General features: G+C 48.0%; 1 protein-coding gene and 1 pseudogene across 1 annotated transcript in view; both read left to right on the top strand.

The window, feature by feature from the left end:
* LOC138283061 (uncharacterized) overlaps positions 1–25,308 on the top strand; it is a 339,327-nt gene that overhangs the window by 142,091 nt on the left and 171,928 nt on the right. The window lies entirely within an intron of this gene.
* LOC138279249 (uncharacterized) overlaps positions 1–25,308 on the top strand; it is an 84,275-nt pseudogene that overhangs the window by 14,768 nt on the left and 44,199 nt on the right.

Here is a 25,308-nt window from a genome sequence, read left to right on the forward strand (position 1 = left end):
TGCACAGACTGAAAAAATTCTCACTGCAGTACAGATGGCTGTGATTAAAGAACGACCTCTTGCCCAGGGCCAACGCATCATTGTTGTTACCCCGGTTCCAGCCCTAGAGGCTGTTACAAAAGTGAGTGTTCCTAATTCGAAAGCTCTACACCCGCAATGGATACAATGGGCAACGTCTTTAACAGCCACTGATGTAGATTACATATTTGACCCTAAACTGCAGACTCAAGAATTTCTTCAATATGAAATGGAGTACCCAGTTCCCACTGGCACATTGCCTATTGACCAATATCAGGTGGTCATGTATACCGATGGCTCTGCGCAACCAGCGGTTGGGACTAAACAACAGTATTCTGCTGCATGTGTGGTGTTGAGAGGCTATATGGAGGGGGAAGAGTTATGCCCCCAACATACTTATACACAGACCTTGGGAGACTGTACGGCACAGTTGGCTGAGCTGAAAGCTCTATTGTTAGCCTTGGAACATGCGGATCCGGCAATATTTACATTGCTGGTTTGTGATTCCTATTACTGTGTTCAGTCTTTCAATGAATATTTACACTACTGGAGGTTGAATGGGTTCAGAAATTCCAAAGGAAACACCATTAAACATAAATTGCTGTGGGGGAAGGTTGCAGATCTGAAGGAAACGCTTCCTAAAGTCCATGTTGTGCATACACTTGGACACCAGCGCGTTGGAATACACGTTGCTGGTAATACTTTGGCTGATGAAGCCACAAAATCGGCAGTGGCAGTTGCCACTGTGGCCGCAGTAACTCATTCAAGTTCCAAACCAGACACAGAGAGTTTGGCTGCCATAAAAGCTACGGCTGATGGCACGCCATTTCCTAAAGGATTCCCTTCTAAATATAGTTACTGTATGGGTGATATGCTGAATGCTGTAGTTAAAATCCCAGGCGTTGGTGTACGTGAAATGCCCAATAAAATTGAGCGACCTCGATTAATTACTGCAGCACATGAGGGGGCGGCTTCTGCACATGCAGGTGTGGCTGCCACCATTTCACTCTTACAGGCTCGTTATTGGTGGCCTGGTCTCTATAAGGAGACAAAGCAGTATGTCCTTTGTTGTGATATCTGCCAACAAATTAGAGTTTCCACGGCTAGACGCCCGCAGCAGACGCCCCTTCTCATATCAAATAAACCTTTACAGTGTGTGTACTTGGATCATTGTGGTCCGCTGACGCCAGATAGTGCACACAAATATATATTGGTTGCTGTAGATTCGTGCTCCAGATTTGTGTGGGTCTGGCCACAGCGCTCGGCTGACGCTCGAACTGTTATTAAAGATTTGCGCATCTTTGTCGATACATATGCAGTTGCGGCTTTTCATTCGGACCAGGGCCCTGCTTTTGCCTTTAAGGCATTCAGGGACACCATGGCTTCGTTGGGGGTCCAGCTCCAGTTCTCGTCTCCGTTTCATCCCGAGGGAAATTCTGTCGTGGAGCGTTTAAATCGCGATTTAAAGCAATCCTTAACGGCCAGAGTTATAGGTACGGGTCGTAGTTGGCTATCCCACCTGTATGGAGTACAGAGAGCACTTAATAACTTGCCTAGAAGGTCCCTGGTGGGTCGTACTTCATATGAGTGCCTGTTTGGCACACAAATGTATGTTCCTGATATAGATGGTCCTGGTGTGGAGATGGCAGATACACCCTTTGACATAAATGATCGTGTCACTGTTTTGCAGGATTTGCAACAATTCCGTGAAGATAACTCTTCTGCCAGTGCTGCCTCCACAGGAATTAAGGATGAACCAGTAACGCCTACTGGTTGGATTCCCAGAATTGGGGATCTTGTGCGTGAAAAGGTTGCCGTGAAAAAAGAATTTGGCCCTTCCTATCGAGTGCCAGTCCCTGTGCTGGGGATTCAAGGCACAAGAACTGTGATTTTGCCACCGCTGCAAGGGGCCAAAGGAAATCGCTTTGTTTCCATTGACAATGTCAAGTTACAACATGTGGCCAATTTTGCACAGCAGACCAAGAGGGACGCCCAGTAGTTCCGGAATCCCTCACTACTGGGGACGAAGTTCCGCTGCAGGTAATTTGCACCAATGATATTTCCTCTCCGAGCTTGGGGAGGGTGGAAGCTGATCTTGCAATTGTTCCACTGACGGCGAATAATTTGGAATCTTTTGATCAAGTTGCTGTGAGTTCTACTGATATTGCTGAATGTGTAGTCTACAGCGTGCTAAGGCGAGAGCCACCATCTGCTCCTTTGTTTACGGTTGCACCTTTTGCGAGAACTGCCTCCGGCTGCTTCAACACTACTGATGATGCCGTGTCGGACCCCTCGTCCTCTTCAACACCATCCCTGGGTCCACGTAAGCTGCTGGTTTGGCTCAAGCATACATATTTTGTTGTTCCTTGGAACTATCTGTGGCTTTTCATGACTGTAATGACTTTTTTCCTATGGCTGGGGTTTGTTGTTACCTTTTTTCTGGTGATACATGGTCATTTTCTTCCTGAACGATCTGAGATTGAGCATGTGGAGAAGGTGTTGAAACCGCATTTTTCATCACATATGGTTAGAAGAGACTTGTCCTTTGTGAACATTTCTGCTGTACCGATTCCAGATGGGATTGTGTGGGATAGAGTGATGTTTGATATATATGGTCCCACTGAAATAATTCAAATACCGTATGTTCTCAAATTGGCAATGAATGATATTGTTATACCAGGCATTGTTTCTGATGATTGGGCTGTGAAGACAGTAGATTCTATGCTGACTGAATTGCAATATTATACTGTCTACGACGATGAAGATGCTTACCAATTTAGAGATAATTATGGTGACATGTTTTGCTACAATTATTATGGACACCACTTTATTCATAAAACCAGTAGCCCTAAATCAATATTTGAGTATATGCAATGGGAACATTGCCCGACTCCTCCACAGGGGAGTTCTAAAACTTATTATGATAAATTTGCATATTTTTCTGGGCATAATCAACAGAGTGCTAAGTCTTACTATTTTAAGGTTACTCCGTATACTAGTAAGCAAATGTTATTGACTGATACTTAATTACTGTATTCAAATGTGTTTGTATCCAAACTTTCAGTTGGGGGGTATGAATACTGGTCCAAAACTGTTGATTTAAAAAGTGTCTGGGGAACAAAAAATTGGCAAATGCGGGGTAGAGACACATTGTTTAGGGCGTGTATTATTCCTGTCCAAATGATTTTCTTAAATGACACAGACTAGCTGTTTGGGCTTAGCAATAATTAGATATTTGAATTTGCCTAGCATACCTGTCCCTTCCAAATTGAAAAATTGGCAGCAATATATTAATGCCACGTTTAGTGAGCTTACTGACTGGGTCCAGAATGGTATGCTCAACACTTCATTGACACGTCCGGGTGGGTGGTTATTGTGGCCCATGGACACTAATGGGTGTCATGAACGTTTTGTCACCTCTTCGGGGGGGTTCCGGACTAGTAGGGCAGACCCTCGCTACATATCACCAGAACATGCTGATATCATTACTACATATAGCGTGGGGAAACTTTGTCAACACTGGTTAAAATCATCCACGCTGGATGCAGTTAAGTCACATCTCACGTTACTGTCTAATAATACTGACTTGCAAGATTTTTTGTCAGGTCCACAAGTACCCCGGAAGAAAAGTTTTTTGTATGAAGTGTACAATGAGATTTGGAAACTTTCACAACAAGAGGCGGCGGCCCGGTTGAGGCAGATAGATCAGGAGAATTTAAAACAAGCCTTGTCTGTTGTGGATTATGGAATGCATACCCTATCCGACCGCGTATATACGATTGATAACATTGTTTTCTCTGCTATAGACATTATTAAATCAGATATGTCTTCCTTATATCATGGGCAGAGTCAGACGCGGTCCATCATGCAGTTGGGTTGGACTCTACAGACATTAAAGGCAGGTCGCGTTCCGTGGCAGCACATCCGAGCCAGGGAGATATTTTTTTCCTTTAATTTGACATGTCAACAACAGCTGATGGCTAAAAAGGAAGCGACGTATGTTATGTTACATATTGAAAAGTTGGAGAAGTTGCCTTTTACTGTGGCTGAGGTTCCGTCTGCTGAGTGGTTGATTCACGGGGTTATAAATTTGCCTATTTCCACTCTGCAATTCACTTCTTGTTTGAAGCATATTCCGGTGGGTAGATATGAGAAGTTGGGAGACAGTTACATACATGAGGTGTGGGAGCTTCGCTTTTTATACAGATGTCTTAATGGTATGAGGGAGGTTTTTCTTAGCGGTAGCGAATGCGAAACTTCTGTCAGCCATTCGATGGTTTGTAAGCAGCTGTCTTTGCATGGGGCGTGTAATGCCTCGGTTGCGAACTTGGCTTGCTATCTTAAGGGAGTTCCAGTCCCAGTAATTAAAAGCACTTTCCAGGTGCTTTCGAACGGCAACTATGTCCTTCTTAACAGTGAAGCCTGTGGTGGCATGCGTGCCGGAATAGTTTACGTAGTCTTTGTCACCAAGGCCGTTACGTGCTGCGGGAATGTGTTGTTTCCCCCCACTCAATTTAGGGAGGTAGAGGACATCTGGCCTCACATTGATACTTCCAAGGTGAATTTCGACAGGTTGAGTCGAATAAAGGCTCTATTGTTTCAAAAGCATGTGGCCCTTACATCTGCATGCGAGACCTACTCACTTCAGGTGGCAAGGTCATCAGCAGAAATACAGTCCCTATTAAATACTAACTTTCCGAGCCACTTTGGTGAACTCGTGGGACGTATATTTAATGCGTCCAGCACTGCTGGTATTGCACATTTTTTCAAAGCCGTTGGTGTTGGTTTTGCTCATACCTTCTCTTCCATATTCGGTTTAATACCTTAGGCTATTCTTCCTATTTTCAGAAGCATTTTTGGGGGATTTCCAATTACTTTGGCTTTGTTGGCTGGTGTTTTGCTGTTGCTGTTGTTCTTCCGCAATGGCGGTCCCACCGCAACGAGATCCAATATTGGCGCTCCCGTCGGCGCAGCTGTGTCGTGAACGCATGATGCAGCATTTTGGAGCAACACTCCTAGGACAGTTGGAGTGTGACTGGTCTCTGTCATTCCGACCAGTTTTGGATTGTGTGCAGCCCGTGTTTCGGTGCCTTTGGTGCTCGTTTGAACATGCACTGGCTCTCTGTCTCTCACTGCAGCGCCCCCCAGTGGTTGATAATGATCTGTTGATGTTCCCGATTAGGGCTCATTCCCAGACTTGTGCACTGCAGTTGCGTTTGCTTCGTGAGGCAGTTTATGAGATTCCGTTCCTGGAGGAAGATGGTATTGTCTCATTCATAGGCCGTGCATGGGGTGCCGCCCTGGATGGTCCTGGGGCTTTGGAACACACCTGCTCCATGATAGTATTTTGCGTGGATTTTCCTGTGTTGACATCTGTCGAGGTGGAGGATCTCCTGCTTTCCGTGGCTTCCATTTAAGAATTGGATTTTTAGTAATTGACATTTTACTGATTTGGCTTTACCGTCACATGCTTACAAATTTAAAAATAGTTTTATGCTTTAGTGTCCTCTGGACTTGTCGAAATGTATTTTGTATATTTTTTGTATCTGGGGCATATTATTATTTTTCGTTGTTGATTAGAACCACTTGGTACCGACAAGGGGAGGGTGTAGTGTGGTCAGTTTTATGTATCCTTCGCGCGTTAGCTTTAGGCTTTAGGCCTTCGTGCACTTTGCCCTGGATGTATTTTATTCCTTTGCTAGCAGCATAGAGACTCTGTGCACTTTGCTCTAAATGCTTTTATTCAGCTTTGTACTGTTATTTTTCAAATAGCCACTTCTATGGTCTTGTTTTATTTTTTCGATCACACTCTTTAGCCTACTTCAGCACTGGAGTTTTCAATAACACATTCTTGTTCACTCTGTGCTTCAGTCAAGGATACAGTCTGGTACATTGCCGATAGACGTGGTAGGAGTTTAGTCTTTGGCATTCTTGCGCAGGGACATTTTGTGATCAATCTGACATGTTAGTTATAAAAACACTTCCTTGTCCTAATAGAGGCAAGAGGGAGATTCCGACCAGGGAACCACAACTAGACGCTGACTGCCTCGTTGCAGATGCTGAACCAGATCACAGGCCTTTGCTCAGGTATGAGGGTTGATGGCTTCCCAGGGAATCTAAAAGGCAAGTTAAAAGCTTAACATGCTGTGCTCAAAATAGAACTAACTAAGAGAGAGTAGAATTTATTAACACCATGATAGCGTTATTCTTATGTTTCACTCTCCTCCTGACTATTTCAATCCTACTGTGTTGTATGGTTTTGGTTATTTCAGCTCACGCCTTAATATCTAAAATACAGTCGTTTTATTAAAACAATTTATAAAACTCAAACTGCCTTTGCCATTTGTATATGAGATCATACTGTAAATGAGAGAGCTGGTTTGGATCTGAGTGACCACGACTTCCCTGAGAAGTTCCCAAGAAGTCATGCGCTCGGCTGACCAATCATCCCTTTCCCATGGGAGAGATTAGGCACTGCTAGTTAGCAGGAGCAAAACCGGATTTAGGGTGACAGAGGTCCTTCTAAGTGGGTCAGACTCAGTCCCCCACACCAGGAACGATCCTGCTACCTAGAAATCCAGTAGTCTCATTTAGGATAATGAGAGCTCACGCGACAATGTCAAGTCCCGTCATAAAGAGAAAACCTTATCTAAACCAGATCAGCATTAGCATGTGGGGCGTCATGCGAAAACAATTTAGAACATGAATTTGAAGAAAACATCTAACTAAGGAATACTATATAGACAGCGCAGTTGGTACCTAGAAAGGAAAAGCAATGCAATACAGTCACATTAGCATATCTACCTATCCTCGGTATGGGTCAGCAACAGAATCAGTCTTCATCCTCAGGTCATCAGTCGATCAGCATCGCATCAGGCTCTTAGTCAGAGAATCGAGCCCAATGACAGAATCTCGAGTCACATCTTCATTTGCGATTAAGGTCTGCTTGCGCAAACTCTCCCTGAACATCTCTCCTTCTCGCTCTCATCATCTGAAGTCTTTTCCCTCTGTCACGATGTTATATCAAAGTCACCCAGACTATCCCATAATTCCTAATTGGTCAATTAGTTGTACGTTATTCACTTAGCCAATGAACAAAACACACCAAAACTATAGATTCTAATATTTCATAGTTTACAGACTGTTGATTGGTTCGTCTTGCGATGTTCTCATCATCCGGCTCGTCAGGTATGGAAAATGTTGCATCTTCTTCTCTAGTCAGAGTCCACATTGTTGGAGTCCTGGGAAAGTACACCCAGTGCGATTTACACAACAATTGTTACAGTTCTGATTCTACCATCTCTTGTCTGTCGGTTCACGTGAAGGTTCGTGGCTAAGCAATTTTTAATAAACAATGAGAAGTTCACGGTTAGTTCAGCTCCCCAACGTTTTCCATTTTACCATTAGAAACACAGCTTCTGCATGAGGACTGGTAAGACCAGGCCAATACTTTTGCTAAGTTAAGGCATATAATTAATAAAACAGAGGTTACATCTTTCAATATATCACACTACTACATTATTTGTACTACATTTTCTTAATTTACTGTAAGTTATTATTTTTCTTAATAATCTTGTTAATACTGGTGGCCACACATTATTTTCTACATTATTCATTTTTCTACTAATTCATTATTCATACTACATAAACATTCATTAATAATTTCTAATTAATACATTTGCGTTAACAGTGGTATCCTCCAAAATTTATCATGGGAAGTTAAGACTTATTGCTATTGGATTCCTGCCTGTGGAATGAAATTGTTAAATGCCAGTAAGGGTAACAAATGCATCATTATTTTCAATATTCATATACATGCAAACTTTCCTCACAATTGATTTGAGAATATGGAATTGCTCAAAGAAGATGTGATGAATATAAATAAATTGTATCCACAACACATGTTTATGCTAATAGGAGACTGTACCTATAAATTGCTTTCCAAGAGGGTGGATGAAAGGTAAGATGATTTGTTATCTGCTTGTAATATCAGAAGCGCTAGCTGGAGGATGCAGTCAGGGATGTAGCCGTGTTAGATTTTCTTACATCAAATGGGCTTGTGAGTTTCAGTGGTCGGGTGCACAAAAGCTATGTGTTTGTGCAAGCATAGGCATTTGATTTAATAAGGGAATTTGAAGTATTACAAATGGAAGGGAGTGATCATTACCCCCTAGGCACACTCCTTGATCTGGAAATTGCCCCAATGCATATCAAGGTCACCCCTTTAAATATGAGATATCCAAAACACTTAAGAAGAAGGATCGCTGAGAATCATTTAAACTTACTGAAAGTCATCCAATATAGATATGGGCAGTTTATATCTAGTAAGGTGCCCTCTACTTTTCTGCCATTGTATGAGGGAACAATAGAAGATGTGGTTGCATGTTTAAAAAACACATTGACAGTATTTAACAAAGCACAGGGCAAAATGAGCTTAACTCAGAACTCCAGGAATAGATGGTTTGATAATGAATGTAGATTGGCAAATTGAAAAAGAGGAAAGTTTGAAAGTAATATGAGTTTTACTGGAAATAAAATGGATATGCTATGTCTGCATAGTGTAAGGAAAGAAAATGAAAATATGGGGCCATATTTAAGGGTTCCTAGCGCTTTCTTGCGCCACATTGGCATAACTGTTTTTACGCTAACGTGACCCAATGAAGCTAAATTTTCTGGACCAGATTTACAAAGTGTTGCAAAGCAAAATGCTGGGTTGCAATGGTTGATACAATAGAGTCTAAAAACATAAAGACATTTTGGAGGTTGGTACAGAGTGAGATAGGAAATGCAGAGGGTAAAATGACTGGTTTGGTGGGAGAGGAGGCATGGGTAGAATTTTGGGAGGAGACCTATAATAAAGATGCCATTCCCACCATTCCCCTGGCAATTATCTTGTAAAGGTGAGAAAAAGGAGGGGTTTTTAGTGCCAATTGTCAAGAAAACAATTGAGTTCCTAAAACTCATGAGGGCTGCATGCCCTGATAACCTGCCAGCAGAAATAATAAAGTTGAATATTGCCTGGTGGACTAGTTTGTTTCACCTCTTTCAAAAACTTCTTCTGTCAGGTAAATTTCCTGATATTTGAAAGGGGGCAATAACCAAACGTATATAAGAAAGGTGAGTACTCACTCCCAGGAAATTATCGACAAATAAACTTGGTAGATGTAAGTGGGAAGGTCTTCTCAAACTCCGTTTAGAGATGCTAAGTGATTGGGCGGAATACAATGCAATCATCCTTCAAGGCCATGGTGTTGTCATAATGACCCCCTTAACTCTGCAGTTTAGCCCATAGTATTATTTGCTGCAGTTAAACCCGGTCTAAAATGTTTCATTTTCTCAACAGCAAACTAAGAGCTAGATTTAAGAAGCCCTTAGGGCCACCTTGAGCCACATTAGCATCATTTCTTTTATGTTAATGTGGTATTAGGTTGGCAAAAAGTTATGCCATATTTCCAAAGTGGTAAACCCTTGCGCCACATTATGCCTGCACCAGGCATAATGTAGGCAAGGGGGGGCATTCCGGCATTCGGAGGCCCAGAAAAATGGAATCTATGAGATTCCACTGCACCATTTGTAGCATCATTTTTAATGCCTGCCTAAGGCAGGTGTTAAAATCTGTCTCTCCTTGTTTTCAATGGACCTCCTGTCACTTTGCAGGATTAGTGCAATAGTTGTATGCTAATCCTGCAAAGCGCCGAACTAGCGTCAACATTTATGATGCTAGTTCCCTAACGTGCACCATGGTGCGCCGTATCATAAATATGGAACACACATGGTGACACTAGGGGCACGCAACGCGGCTCAAGAAAAGTGGCGCATCATGACATGATGTTGCACTTTTCAAACATTTGCCCTTTTGCTTTGACTGCAACAATAGGTGCACGTTTGGGATAGCATTGAACTAGACCCAATAATAACATGTGTTTCTCTTTGTCATCCGGAACCACCGCATGAACTCTAGCACTAACCAAATTTCCCTTGGGTCTTAGACCATCGTCTCATATCAGATATCCTTGTTGTTCTACTTTACATTCCAGAATGTTGCATTCCTTTGCATATCTAAGTCTGCAAGGAGGTATTTAAAAAATGTGCTGACCTTCTTGCTCTAAAGCACTTACCAATAATTAATTCTGTTTTTTAATTGGAATATGCAAAGCTTCAGGGAGTTCCCAAATATATGTATTTAGTCTTTCCATTCACTGGGAGGAGGCCCATGTTGTGTCAAAAAGATTGGTGGAGTAATTACAGCATGCGTCATACCTATGTAGGTTGTGTATTTTGATATAGTATATATTATAGTTCTCTAGTTTAAGCCTGGAAACTTTGGCTACAAATTCTATGTTAGGACCTGAGGCTCAGATTATAATTCTCTAACTTTACTACAAATTTTACAACAGCCTATAAAAACAATTTAACAACAAAAACTAAATTTCATTGAAAACCAACCACCAATCAGGCGTACATCCCTGTTGATCAACCATGCAACTTAAACTCCAAAAGTTATATCAATTTATTTTGCATCGGATGCAAACATATTGTTCCTTTATGTTTGGTTTATGCATGTTTGCTGTTATATAGACTATATACCCTGTGCAGTAAATAAATACTCCACACTGAGGTAAATTACCTGTTACTCATAATTATGATTACTGCACATATCTATATATGTTTCTTTGATTGGAATTTAGCGCTGCACTTATAATTATGGCCTCAGTTCAGTTTGGTATTTGTTCAATAAACCTGCATTGCATCATGTCACATAGTTTATTTCAACACATGTCTAAGGGATGATGCCAGCAGCCAGAGAAGTACATCCAATCAGAAACTAAAGGTTTAGTCACATCCCTTGTGTAGAGCTCAGGTATCATGTGTCCACCTCTTCTGTGAAAGCATAAAAGGCATATACTGAGCATAAGATGTACAAACCTCCCAGGAAGGTGCAGAAGTTCCATTACTCTACTCCTTACTGTCTTACCACCATGAGGGCCATCCTTGCAGCTGTCATCATGCTCCAGGCACTGAGAACTGGAGTTAAGATTGCCATAACCTTCTATAGTCTTCAATACTTTGAGTATACAGAATGGTACACATAGTTACTGAGAGATAAAGATACTAAAAGTGTAATCATCAGGGCAGGGCTTTCTTCTTCTTTCCAGAAAACAGCTGTAAGTTTAAATGGCCCCAGCTGACTTTATCTACTATCATATCACTCCCCTTTTTCCCTTTGTTCCTGTCTTTCGAAATGTTTTCAAATTATGTAAGTTTTAGACATCTTTTAATTGCAAGGGACCACCCACCCACAAACTGAAAATCTGGTGCTCTCTGCGACCCCCATTATTGCACTCTAGGGTCAGCTATAAGAACAATTATTTGTAGTGAGTTGTAGCCTTACATTAGGGTCTACCTGAGGTTCTGGCAGGCTGAACCTTGCTAAAGCTTCTAGTCCTATACCCTGGGACTAGTCCTTCTAGCCTCCCTATGAAAATGCAGTCAATAAATATCTCAAACTTTCTAACAGGTGCAATGGAGGATTGAGCGTAATCATCTTTGGAGCACCTGTTGTCACAGTTACCATAAATGATAAGCAACATATTTTTGCATGAATTTTGGCAAGGTGGAGACGCAAGTGGCTAGCACAACTACTAGCACATCTAGTTATTGGATAGACTTTCTGTGCATGTAGGATTAAGACACAGCTGGATCTACTTGTTTACACAATCCTCTGTCAAGCACATGGGGGTTCCTAACTTCTTCATCTGTCACAGGTAGTTGTATCCTGGGATTTGGTCACAATTTAAGTGGTTTAACCATTCAGCCATTGCTGATTATCTCAAATGAAGAAGAATTATAATTGTAAGACTTCCCATCCTAGAATGTGTGTCTATGTGACCCAACCTCTAAGGATTTCCTTTGTGATAAAATATACCCTTTTGTCTCATTTAGCTCAGTGGCAAAATTATGAAACTGTTTTCCTGTGTTGAATTATTCACATAACAAACCTCCTCACGATAGTGGCCCAATTACTCGTATGAAGTATGGAACAAACTCTGTACCAGCACGTCTAATTTGTTCCTAGACTTAGGTGATCCTAGGGTACAACACATATGAGACTTTGCCCCCAGCTTGATAGTGTGTGAAAAAAGACTATTCAAAGCCAGGCATATTGTGGAAGGCCTGAGTTTAAGCTGTCCTGGCTTTGCATTATTTGTGCTATTAGTTTGTAAAGCCAGATGTAGGCTGGATCGAGATGGGCCTAGAATGAGTAGTCTTTGAAGCTGAGCTTTGACAGAGTATGTTTAATCTTTAAAAATTTCAGAGTTTCAGCTATAGGGAAACACAATTTGGCTTGTCCAGTCCCTTCCATTCATGATCACATGTATGCTGCAATTTGCTATTTTATAGAACTTTTTATCAAAATGTAACACATTAAAGTCTTACTCAAGTAAGTAACAGTTTTGGCATCCTTTCTTCACAAAGTATACACAACAGAAACCAAGCAAAATTTTAGGTGTTGATAAGACTATAGGAAATTTGCCTTTTGTGAGTGGTCTCTGCTGATTTTTTGTTAAATGTAATGGACTCTAATGTTTTCTGACATAATTAATTTATGCATTGTGACTGCCATGTAGTGCCACATTGTGTGCTCCATCCCTAGAACTGTGATTCAAAATGGCTTCGTATCATAGATTTAATTAACTTTCCAGTAAGTAAGTTGACCCATTAATGCACCATTGCCATTGAAGTTAAATATATGTGACAAGTCGTATCATTTACATCTAACATAGTGTTAATTTTCTTTTTTCCATAAATGTATGTCTTTGCTTGTGTTTTGTAATGCACAGCACTCATACAGATGTTTTTAAGCTATGCCTTAACATAAAGGGGTATATTTATCAAGTATTTTGAATCACCATCGTGCAAAACCTGCAAAACTTGGTAAAACTAGAGTCATGCAAAGGCAGTGTAAGTAGATGCCTTCCAATACTCTTCTACAGGGAGGTATTTCAGTGGTAGTATGTGGGTGTTACCACACATCCACCCATGGATTCTGCACCATTCCAAGATTTACTAATAACTGGTAGACATGGGATTCATCAGAACGCTACGGCTCCCAGGGGAGGCGTAATGTGGAAAAATATCTTTATTTAGCCTTATTTTCCTCTTTTATGTGTGCTGCATTTCACAGCACACGTGTACAGAGGGAAAAGCCTCAGAGGGTTGTTTTTGTGCAGGAAGGTCTTCGTTCCTGCAGTTTGTGAACCAGCGCAGGCAGAGAGCAGGAATGCACCCTCTTCCTTTTACGCTGTACTGCAAGGTTTCTTTCTGAGTTGACTGAATTAATGGCAAATATGAACATAACTTTGCACCATAAGGGTAGCTTTCCAGTACAAACCTATGCGAGAAATCACACACACTGCTTTGCACTAGGGTGTAAGTGTGGGTGCATTGCACAAGGAAGCCAAAAGTGTTCCAGCACAGGCAGATCAGAAAGTAGAACACTACCTTAGTAGATGTGGTGCAGTTCTCCTCTCTGCCTTAGATGCAGCACAGCGCATTAACTTTGGTTGCTGCTGTGTGTTGCGTCAAATGTTAGTGAATCTATACGTATTTCTAACTGTCCTTATCTATCTATCTATCTATCTATATATATATATATATATATATATATATACTAAAGAGCAGTCCTGTGTTTCTTACAGCGCTTGCCTACGAGGTTGGTGCTCAGTAAATGGGCACAGGAGCCATTTTGTATCCACTCCAAAAGAAAATCAAACTTTGGCACTACATGCAAATCACTGGCCTTGGTTTATTTAAAAAATTCCATTAAACAAAACATAGGGCAACGCGTTTCAACCATCACGGTCTTCTTCCTTGGCCCTTTTTACAAACATATAACAGAGATGTGGCCCCTCCTATTTACTATATATCCACTCATCCATAGACATAGAAAAAATCCTTTTTTTTTTTCCCTTCTCTTCTCTTCTCTTCCTTTCCTTTTTTCTTTCTCCCCCCCGTGAATAGCAAACTTCCAAATTCTAATGTTATATTTCTAGTGATCTATTACATACAACATACCCTATTAGAGTGATACTAATATGTAATAAACAGTAATGCAAATAATTGGAAGAGCCACTCTATAAACCAATCAATCATCAAAATAATATTCATTTAGGCCTTTCAAAATAAAAGATAACCTAATGTGGGATTATTACAATTTTACCCTCCTTTCCACCATCAGACTAACCAATATGAACAGAAAGTTCTTCGTCCTTGTTCAATCCCCAAGGATAACGGCAATTCAGCTGAATAATGTAAAAAAAAAAAAAAAGGATTTTTTCTATGTCTATGGATGAGTGGATATATAGTAGGTAGGAGGGGCCATATCTCTGTTATATGTTTGTAAAAAGGGCCAAGGAAGAAAACCAGGATGGTTGAAACGCGTTGCCCTATGTTTTGTTTAATGGAATTTTTTAAATAAACCAAGGCCAGTGATTTGCATGGAGTGCCAAAGTTTGATTTTCTTTTGGAGAATATATATATATATATATATATATATATCTCTGTTTTTGCTTGTGTACCCCAAGTGTCTTTTTGTGTTTATGTTTCTTCACTCTTCTACTCTCCAAAATGTCGAAAACTCTGTGACTTTCTTATTTCGCATTATATATTTGTACCAATGAGCCCCATAATTTTTTTGTCCTCTACTTACACCTGAAACATTTCAACATGAAGAGTGAATGGCTTTTTACAGTCATATCTGTCTGTATGAATGAAAAGAAAACACATACAAAGAACTCCAGGTTGTATTTCTTCTCCCAGCAGATTGCCTACATTGTGAGCAGTGTTTGGCTACCAACGCCACCAGTTGCACAGGTATCTCCAAGCAATGCTCTGTCGGCATCAGTCACTGCGTCAAAGGGCTGGAGAACAACACACTGGGTGAGTGCCACATGCCACATATCTGTAACGTGACTCAATCATCAAACTTCTGGCCAGAGCTTAATTTGAAAAATAATAGGTCCAGGCACCAAGATTATTAACCATTAACAGCAGCACTTACAGACCATCACAGTCCTACACCTATGACAACTTGGACTGCATTAGGTGAGTGAGTCAGAGCTGTAAGAATAGCCTGATCAAGCACCCTGATATTAGTATTTTATTATTGCTACATTGAATTGGTGAACACCTTGCTCATGTGCTTTTTAAAGAAGGGTCTGACCGAGCCCCATGTGGTGGATTGCCATAAACATGTGCTATTGTTATAAATAAAAGTGCAGGTGCCAAGCACTGGAACAAAATTCAGCACAAATTAAGTACTACTTCTGGATATTTATTGGTTGGTTGTAAGGTTTGCCCCTCCACTGTTTCTACGCCATCAACTTATGATTGGTTAATATCTGCTGTTTGGGATACCTTTCTCAACCTGCCAACCCCAGTTCTCTTGCTTGCCTTTTTTCAAAGTGCTAATCTGCAAACAATATATGACAGAAAATATGGGATGATAGAAATGCGGAAAAGGTTAGAAAGGCACGTGAGTAGCAACAGTGGCAGCATGGCATGTGTGGTGGTGGTGGGGGGGTGCTGCCGCATTGAAACATGTTCAGGAGGAATTGTCCTACTCACCTCAATTGATATTTGCTGAGTAACACTGATGTTATTTTGACACACACATACCAAGCGCTTGCTACTCCTTGGTACAGCATACTGCTTACCCATGTCTGCTCTGGAACTCATGATTAAATCAGTTTTTTGTTAAATCAAAAGATACTTTTTTACCAACAGGGAGTGATGTTGTTCTAACCGTGTTCAAGGGCTGCCTGAATCCTTCCCATAAAAAAACCTGCAATAGAGAGTTCTCCTTCAGAAACTCAGTGTTTTCTTTCCAGATCAGTAGAACATGCTGTGACTCTGACTTCTGCAACAGAGGGGATGTGCAAGGTATGTACAATCTATGACCCTGATATCTGTAACACAGCCGATGTGCAGGGTTTGTGAGTCTGGGATGGAGCGGACTTGCAGGGTAGGTACAATGTGTGACTGAGATCTGTAATGGAGATGATGTCTGTGAATTCTACATCTGTAGCAGAGAGTACATATCGGGTACATGCAGTCTGTGACTCCTACATATACAACTGAGGGGATTTGCTAGGTACATACAAGCTGTGACTGTGACATCTGTGCAGAGGCGATGTACATGGTTCACTCAGTGTGCAGCTTCAAAGTCTGTGAAGTAGGGGATGCACAATGTTTATATAGTTTGTGTCTTTGTCTACAGTAACAGAGGGGATTGTGTGCATGAGCTGGCTGTGAGTGGAGTACTGAAACTTGAGAAATACCTAGAGCATCGCTTAGCTAGTGGTGTGGGTTTTTACCAGTAATCTTCATTACTCCGTATTACTCTTCCTTGCCCCAGATCTTAACCCCAAAATCAAGAGCATTCACAGCTCTGACGTTGCATAGCACAACAGGGAGGCCAATAACATCAACCTTCACATAGATGTACTCCACAAAATGGGCCACCAACGTCTTGTCACGATAATCATCCACAAGAAATTCAGATTTTAAGAGAACCCCTCTCCATCAATCATGTGCTCAATGGTATGGGCAAGAGATAAAGGCCCTCATTCTGACCCTGGCGGTCGGCGGAGAGGCGGCGGTCGGACCGCGAACAGACCGGCGGTATTAAAAATGGCATTCTGACCCTGGCGGGAACCGCCAACACAGCCCGCCAACTTAACACTCCGACCGCCACAGCGGTACAAACAAACAGCGCGGCGGTTCCCGCCAACAGCCCGGCGGCAGACAAAGTACCGCCCACCCTATTACGACCCACCAATCTGCCACCTTTTCCGGGGCGGGAGCACCGCCGATAAGAACACGGCGGAAACAGACTACGAACGGGAAAACGCTCACCTCTACGCACTCCACGGGAGATTCCGGCAGTATGGAGCCAGAGTTGCAGGTCATCCCCGCACTCCTATTCCTCCTCATATACCAGGAGCACGCCCGGCGGCGCGGAAGACATCGGTGAGTACTGCACCTACGACACAGGGGAGGGAAAAGATTACCGGCACACACCCACCCACCCACACCCACTACAACACACACATCAATGCATTCCCACAGATCACTGTCACAACCCACAAACCACCCCCCTCCGAAATAATGCAAAGACCAAAAGAAGAGATCAGAAACGGGCAGATATATTGAAATAAACTATGTACAAAATATATACAGCTACTAAATGTAGTCCAACCACTGTCCGTGGATCACAGGGGTCCTGTGCAAAGGGGCAAGGCCCAGTCCCACGACAAGAACTCCACGGAGAGAACACTGCAGGGGCATCAGAAAGAAAATAGGACAGGCACCTCAGGGGGAAGGGAAGGGGGGGCACCTCAGCCACTTGAGTACACGACGCCAGATCCACGAGGGGACTCCATGACCACTGGGCCATCCTGGGGAGAGCAAAGCCACAGTCCATACAGTCCATACAGTGGGTGGCCTGCCCACTGGGCCATCCTGTGGAGAGCAAAGCCACAGTCCAAACAGTCCATACAGTGGGTGGCCTGCCCACTGGGCCATCCTGGGGAGAGCAAAGCCACAGTCCATACAGTCCATACAGTGGGTGGCCTGCCCACTGGGCCATCCTGGGGAGAGCAAAGCCACAGTCCAAACAGTCCATACAGTGGGTGGCCTGCCCACTGGGCCATCCTGGGGAGAGCAAAGCCACAGTCCATACAGTCCATACAGTGGGTGGCCTGCCCACTGGGCCATCCTGGGGAGAGCAAAGCCACAGTCCAAACAGTCCATACAGTGGGTGGCCTGCCCACTGGGCCATCCTGGGGAGAGCAAAGCCACAGTCCATACAGTCCATACAGTGGGTGGCCTGCCCACTGGGCCATCCTGGGGAGAGCAAAGCCACAGTCCATACAGTCCATACAGTGGGTGGCCTGCCCACTGGGCCATCCTGGGGAGAGCAAAGCCACAGTCCATACAGTCCATACAGTGGGTGGCCTGCCCACTGGGCCATCCTGGGGAGAGCAAAGCCACAGTCCAAACAGTCCATAACAGACCCCACTGCCACTGGAGGAGGCAAGTTGGCCAGAGGACATCCTGCAGCCCTGCGCAAGATAGATCCTGCCCTGCCACGTCTGCCAAAGGGCCAGCGGTTCTTGCCTTGAAGGGCCCAGTCCAGCGGTTCTTGAGACGGCGGGGCCCAGTTCAGCGGTTCTTGCCTTGAAGGGCCCAGTTCAGCGGTTCTTGAGACGGCGGGGCCCAGTTCAGCGGTTCTTGCCTTGAAGGGCCCAGTTCAGCGGTTCTTGCCTTGAAGGGCCCAGGTCAGCGGTTCTTGAGACGGCGGGGCCCAGTTCAGCGGTTCTTGCCTTGAAGGGCCCAGTTCAGCGGTTCTTGAGACGGCGGGGCCCAGTTCAGCGGTTCTTGCCTTGAAGGGCCCAGTTCAGCGGTTCTTGAGACGGCGGGGCCCAGTTCAGCGGTTCTTGCCTTGAAGGGCCCAGTTCAGCGGTTCTTGCCTTGAAGGGCCCAGGTCAGCGGTTCTTGAGACGGCGGGGCCCAGTTCAGCGGTTCTTGCCTTGAAGGGCCCAGTTCAGCGGTTCTTGAGACGGCGGGGCCCAGTTCAGCGGTTCTTGCCTTGAAGGGCCCAGGTCAGCGGTTCTTGAGACGGCGGGGCCCAGTTCAGCGGTTCTTGCCTTGAAGGGCCCAGTTCAGCGGTTCTTGCCTTGAAGGGCCCAGGTCAGCGGTTCTTGAGACGGCGGGGCCCAGTTCAGCGGTTCTTGCCTTGAAGGGCCCAGTTCAGCGGTTCTTGAGACGGCGGGGCCCAGTTCAGCGGTTCTTGCCTTGAAGGGCCCAGGTCAGCGGTTCTTGAGACGGCGGGGCCCAGTTCAGCGGTTCTTGCCTTGAAGGGCCCAGTTCAGCGGTTCTTGCCTTGAAGGGCCCAGGTCAGCGGTTCTTGAGACGGCGGGGCCCAGTTCAGCGGTTCTTGCCTTGAAGGGCCCAGGTCAGCGGTTCTTGCCTTGAAGGGCCCAGGTCAGCGGTTCTTGAGATGGCGGGGCCCAGTTCAGCGGTTCTTGCCTTGAAGGGCCCAGGTCAGCGGTTCTTGAGACGGCGGGGCCCAGTTCAGCGGTTCTTGCCTTGAAGGGCCCAGTTCAGCGGTTCTTGAGACGGCGGGGCCCAGTTCAGCGGTTCTTGCCTTGAAGGGCCCAGTTCAGCGGTTCTTGCCTTGAAGGGCCCAGGTCAGCGGTTCTTGAGACGGCGGGGCCCAGTTCAGCGGTTCTTGAGACGGCGGGGCCCAGTTCAGCGGTTCTTGAGACGGCGGGGCCCAGTTCAGCGGTTCTTGAGACGGCGGACGGTCTATGGCCAACTGCTAATTGCATGGTGGTGCCCTCCTGGGCAGCGGGGATGGTGCTCCTTCACTGCCCACCTGGGCTGTGGGTGGTGGGGCCCTCCTGGCCAGCTGGGCTGGGTCCTCCCTGGGCAGCGGCTATGGGGGTGGTGGGCTCTCCCGGGGCAGCGGCTATGGGGGTTGTGGGCTCCTCCTGGGCAGCAGGCCTGCTGCCTGACCTCTCCAACTTGCTGCCCTTGCCCTCCTTAGTCGTCGGCCTGTGGCCCTTGCCTCCCTTTGGAGCTGTGGCTGGTGACTGTCTCTGGGTGGTGTCCGGGGGGGATGTAGAAGGCGGGCTCCTGCGGCGCCCCTTCCGCCTTCTGCTCCTCTTCCCAGGGGGTGGGCTGGCTGTCCCCTTGCTGCTGGGTGAAGATCCAGACATGCGGGCTGGCGGGCTCCAATACCCCTGCACCCTTGTCAAGGGGGCTGCAGGGCTGGTGGTGGCTGAGGTGCTCTTCTTACCCCGACGAGAAGGAGGGGGGGGCTCAGGGTCAGGAAAGAAGTTAGTAGTGGCGAGGAAGAGCTTCTTGGGACAATGGAGAGTGGTAGGTACAGTGGGAATGGGAGTGGAGGGAGAGGATGTGGTTGTAGGTGAGTCACGTTTGCTGTCTTTGGGTGCAGGTGCAGGAGGGATAGGCTGTCGTGAGGTGGATGGCTGTTGGGTGGGTGGGTGGCTGCGTTTGTGTGGTGTGGAAGAGGGGGTGACAGACACAGTGGGAGAGGACACAGGGGACGTGTAAATGGCAGTGGGGGTGGTGACTGCACGTGTGCGGACTGGAGTGGAGGGTGTGCTGGTGATGGAAACACTGGCTGATGGTGAGGTGAATGGAGGTGTGAGTGTAGACGTCACAGGGAGGGAGGAGGGAGACGAGGAGGTGGGGGTCACAGAGGTGGTAGTGACTGTTGGCATGTCTGCATCGGAATGTTGCGTGTGTGAATGTCTGGGTGATCTGTGGTGCTTATGTTTGGATGAGCTTCTCTTGGGTGTTGAGGTGTGTGCAGGCTGGTCTGATGGTGTGGGTGGGACAGGCAGAGGAACAGGAGACTGGGAGGAGGGAGTTAGTAGAGGCAGGCAGGAGACAGGGACAATGGCTGCCGTCAGTGCTGAGGCCAGAGCCTGGAACGATCGCTGATGGGCAGCCTGACCCGAATGAATGCCCTCCAGGTACGCATTGCTGCGATGAACCTCCCTCTCCACCCCCTGGATGGCATTCAAAAGGGTAGTCTGCCCAACAATGAGCGTTCGGAGGAGGTCAATGACCTCCTCACTGAGGGCAGCGGGGGTAACAGGGGCAGGGCCTGAGGTGCCTGGGGCGAAGGAGATGCCCGGCTTCCTGGCAGAGCGGGCACGGGGCGAACGCGGAGGGGCTGCTGGGAGGGCGGAGATGGTGCGCTGGGTGGCGGCTGTACCTGTAATGGCGGGGGGCACGGATGGTGCCACCCCCGCAAGGGAGCCCCCTTCCGAGGACGTGTCCGTGTCGCTGCAGGCTCCAGTCGTCCCCGTCGTGGAGCTCCCCTCGCCCTCCGTCTCACTGGTCCAGTCTGACTCTGTGGCATGGCCCTCCTGGGCCATGTGAGATGCAGCTCCCTCCTGCCCCGATGCCACTTCTCCTCCGCCTGATGATGCTGATGCACACAAGCACAGAAAGACAAACAAAAAGGGGGGGGGAGAGAGAAATAAAGGGATATTGAGTACATGGATCTCCGGTACAGTTAGCGGACATGACAGACACAGATGCCCCCTGCACTACGTTGCGCACTTGTGGTCCGCTACGCATTCCGTGGAACATGCCCTACACGCCTAGAGTTGTCAACTGCACCCATGGATGACACGGCCCAGGGATGGCTGTACTGACACACTACTGAGGGTGGTGGCTGGGGACACAGGGGCTTACGGGGGTGCCCAGCCTACAGATATCGCCCTGGCCTAGGGGGACCCACAGCCCTCCTCCCCCACCCAGACACCTCCACTGCACGACAACAGAGTAGATGATGCTTCTACTCACCCCCTTGTGTCTGCTGTGCTGCCCTCACGCGCCCATCCAAATCAGGGTAGGCCACCGCCAGGATCCGGAACATCAGGGGGCTCAGTTGACGGCAGGCACCCCGTCTACGTTGGGAGGCCATCCCCAGCAGAGACTCGGCGGTCTTCTTTGTCCCGCGGCGGATGTCCTCCCACCTCTTGCGGCAGTGGGTGCCCCGTCGATGGTGGACCCCCAGGCCCCGGACTTCCTTGGCGATGGCACGCCAAATCCCAATCTTCTCATGGGCGCGGACCTATGTGACACGTACAGGGAGGGAGAAATACCACGTTCAAGTTACTCAGCATTTTCCTTTCCAGTGGCCCAACGCCCCCCATCCCCGCCAGGCCCCCCGCCAGGCCCCCCGCCATGCCCAACATGCACCCCATCCCCGCCAGGCCCCCCGCCATGCCCAACATGCCCCCCATCCCCGCCAGGCCCCCCGCCATGCCCAACATGCACCCCATCCCCGCCAGGCCCCCCGCCAGGCCCCCCGCCATGCCCAACATGCACCCCATCCCCGCCAGGCCCCCCGCCAGGCCCCCCGCCATGCCCAACATGCCCCCCATCCCCGCCAGGCCCCCGCCAGGCCCCCCGCCATGCCCAACATGCACCCCATCCCCGCCAGGCCCCCCGCCAGGCCCCCCGCCATGCCCAACATGCCCCCCATCCCCGCCAGGCCCCCCGCCATGCCCAACATGCACCCCATCCCCGCCAGGCCCCCCGCCAGGCCCCCCGCCATGCCCAACATGCCCCCCATCCCCGCCAGGCCCCCGCCAGGCCCCCCGCCATGCCCAACATGCACCCCATCCCCGCCAGGCCCCCGCCAGGCCCCCCGCCATGCCCAACATGCCCCCCATCCCCGCCAGGCCCCCCGCCATGCCCAACATGCCCCCCATCCCCGCCAGGCCCCCGCCAGGCCCCCCGCCATGCCCAACATGCACCCCATCCCCGCCAGGCCCCCGCCAGGCCCCCCGCCATGCCCAACATGCACCCCATCCCCGCCAGGCCCCCCGCCAGCCCCAACATGCCCCCCATCCCCGCCAGGCCCCCGCCAGGCCCAACATGCACCCCATCCCCGCCAGGCCCCCAAGCCAGCCAGTGGCCCCAAATCCAGATAGAATTACACTCACTTGTTGGTCTGGAGGACCGTAGAGTAGCGCATACTGGGGGAGGACCCCATCCACAAGTTTCTCCAACTCCTCGCCAGTGAAGGCAGGGGCCCTTTCCCCAGTCGCAGCAGCCATTGTCCCTTCCAGACCGAGGTCACAGCAACACTTGCAGTATAGGTCCTCTCCTGTGAAAGTTCAAGTCGCAAGTGGATAAGTAGATAGAAAATGGCGGTCACGTCCGCGGCGGTGCGTACCGCGGCGGTGCGTCCCGCCACCGCCGGCGCCCTTCGCCATTGGCTCCTGAAACCCATAGGCTTCAATGTTAACCAATGCGGCTTCGCGCCGCGGTCTTGGCCCGCCGCCCGCCGCGGTGTGCCACGCCAGCGCATTGACCTCACATCCCATTGTCACACTTCACAGGTCAGGCAGCCGCCATTTCCAGGGCCCACATGGCTCAATTTCAACTGCGTCACACAGGCCTAGGCCTTGCATAGCCACTCATACACGCCATTCACTGCATAGAGAATCGTATACTGTGCTAGCTGTGAGTACGTACCTGTGGGTTGCCTGACTGTGTGCTCCATGTTGTCCTTCCTAGGCACCGTCCGCTGGGTTGGGCGAGGAGACGGATGAATCCTCCCGTGTACCGACCGCTGGTGGACCTGTCGACAATGGAAGAACGCCACATTATCCTGACCTACCGTCTTAACCGTGCCACTATCCATGAACTGTGTGCCCGGCTGGAGCCCGACCTGATGTCCCCCATCCGCCAACCCACAGGGATTCCCCCTCTGGTGCAGGTCATGTCAGTACTCCATTTCTTGGCAAGTGGGTCATTTCAGACAACAGTGGGAATTGCTTCTGGGATGTCTCAGCCCATGTTTTCAAAGGTGTTATCCAGAGTGTTGTCTGCCCTGATGAAATCCGTGAGGAACTACATCATTTTCCCTGAGGTGGGCGAACTGGCTACAGTGAAGGGTGATTTCTACGCCCTTGGACATATTCCCAACGTAATTGGTGCCATTGATGGGACCCATGTGGCTTTGGTTCCCCCAAGAGACAGGGAGCAGGTGTACAGGAACAGAAAAAGTTACCATTCAATGAACATCCAGGTGGTGTGTTTGGCTGACCAGTACATCTCGCATGTAAATGCCAAATTCCCAGGGTCAGTGCATGACGCCTACATCATGCGGAATAGCAGCATCCCTTACGTGATGGAACAGCTACAGAGACACCGTGTATGGCTAGTGGGGGACTCTGGGTACCCCAACCTGTCGTGGCTACTGACCCCAGTAAGGAATCCCCGGACCAGGGCAGAGGAACGGTACAATGAGGCCCATGGGCGTACTATGAGGGTGATCGAACGCACCTTTGGCCTCCTAAAGGCCAGGTTTCGCTGCCTGCATATGACCGGGGGATCCCTAATGTACTCACCTAAGAAGGTGTGTCACATCATCGTGGCCTGCTGCATGCTTCACAACCTGGCTTTGCGCCGCCAGGTGCCTTTCCTGCAGGAGGATGGTCGAGACGGTGGTGTTGTGGCAGCGGTGGAACCTGAGGAGAGTGACGAGGAGGAAGACGACGGGGCTGAAACAGACAACAGGGACAGAATCATTGAACAGTACTTCCAATAGGACACAGGTAACATTTCAAAGATAATTTAGTAAAAGTTAACTACTCTGCAGCATCTCTGCTGCCTGTCTATTTGCCCCAGTGTATGATGACTGAGTTTTGGCTTTTCCCTCCCTATTTCAGATCTGGGGTCCCCACTACGAGTCCTGTGCTTCGTTTCCCCATGGACTACAGCTTTGTGGCAGCTGTTTGTTGACTTCACCATGTACAAGGACATATTTGCACTGTCATGTCAATTACAATCTATTGAAATCACAGCCAGACTCCTGATATTTTGGTGCAAAATAGGTGTTTATTGAAGTGCTCAAAATGGGATGGGTGGTTTCAAGTGGGTGGGGGCTATGGTGAAGGAATGTCCATGGCAGAGTCCAGAGTAACAGTCACACAGGTGCATTGTCCAGAGGCCTGTGGAGAGATGGAGCATGGGCAGTTCGAGGATGGACAGGGTGACAATGTGGGACAGTGGGATGACATCAGGTGGTATCCATTGCTGGCGGGGGTCTTGACATCCTACTCTGTCTTGCGAGATCTCAGGGCCCTCTTGCGGGGTGGTTCTTCTCCTGCAGGAGGTGGGGGTCTGGTGGGCTGCTGCTGTGCGGGGGCCTCCTGTCCACTAGCGCCGGCGGAGGTGGATGGCTGTTCTTGGTCCCGGCTAGTGGCAGGGGCCCTTGGGTGTTGTTCAGTGTCCGCCCTGCTGTTTACGAGGTCCTGCAGCAGCCCTACCATGGTAACCAGGGTGGTGTTGATGGCTCGGATGTCCTCCCTGTACCCCCGATAGTGTTCCTCCTGCAGCACCTGGATCTCCTGGAACCGGGCCAGTACCGTCGCCATCGTCTCCTGTGAGCGGTTGTATGCTCCCATGATGGTGGTGAGGACCTCGTGGAGAGTGGGTTCCCTGGGCCTCTCCTCCCCCCCCTGTCGCACAGCTGCCCGCCGAGTTGCCCTGTTTCCCTGGGCCTCTGCCCCCTGGCCGGTGTGCCCACTACCACTGCCCCCAGGTCCCTGTTGTTGTTGGGGTGGTGGGTTATCCTGGGTGCCCTGTAGTGGTAGACACACCGCAGATTGACGCGCCCTGGAGACAGAGGCATGGGCCCGCTGGGTGGGAGCTGTGCTGGTGTTCCCA

Source organism: Pleurodeles waltl, chromosome 2_2 (genome assembly GCF_031143425.1).
Source record: "Pleurodeles waltl isolate 20211129_DDA chromosome 2_2, aPleWal1.hap1.20221129, whole genome shotgun sequence".
In the NCBI taxonomy this organism is placed as follows: Eukaryota; Metazoa; Chordata; class Amphibia; order Caudata; family Salamandridae; genus Pleurodeles; species Pleurodeles waltl.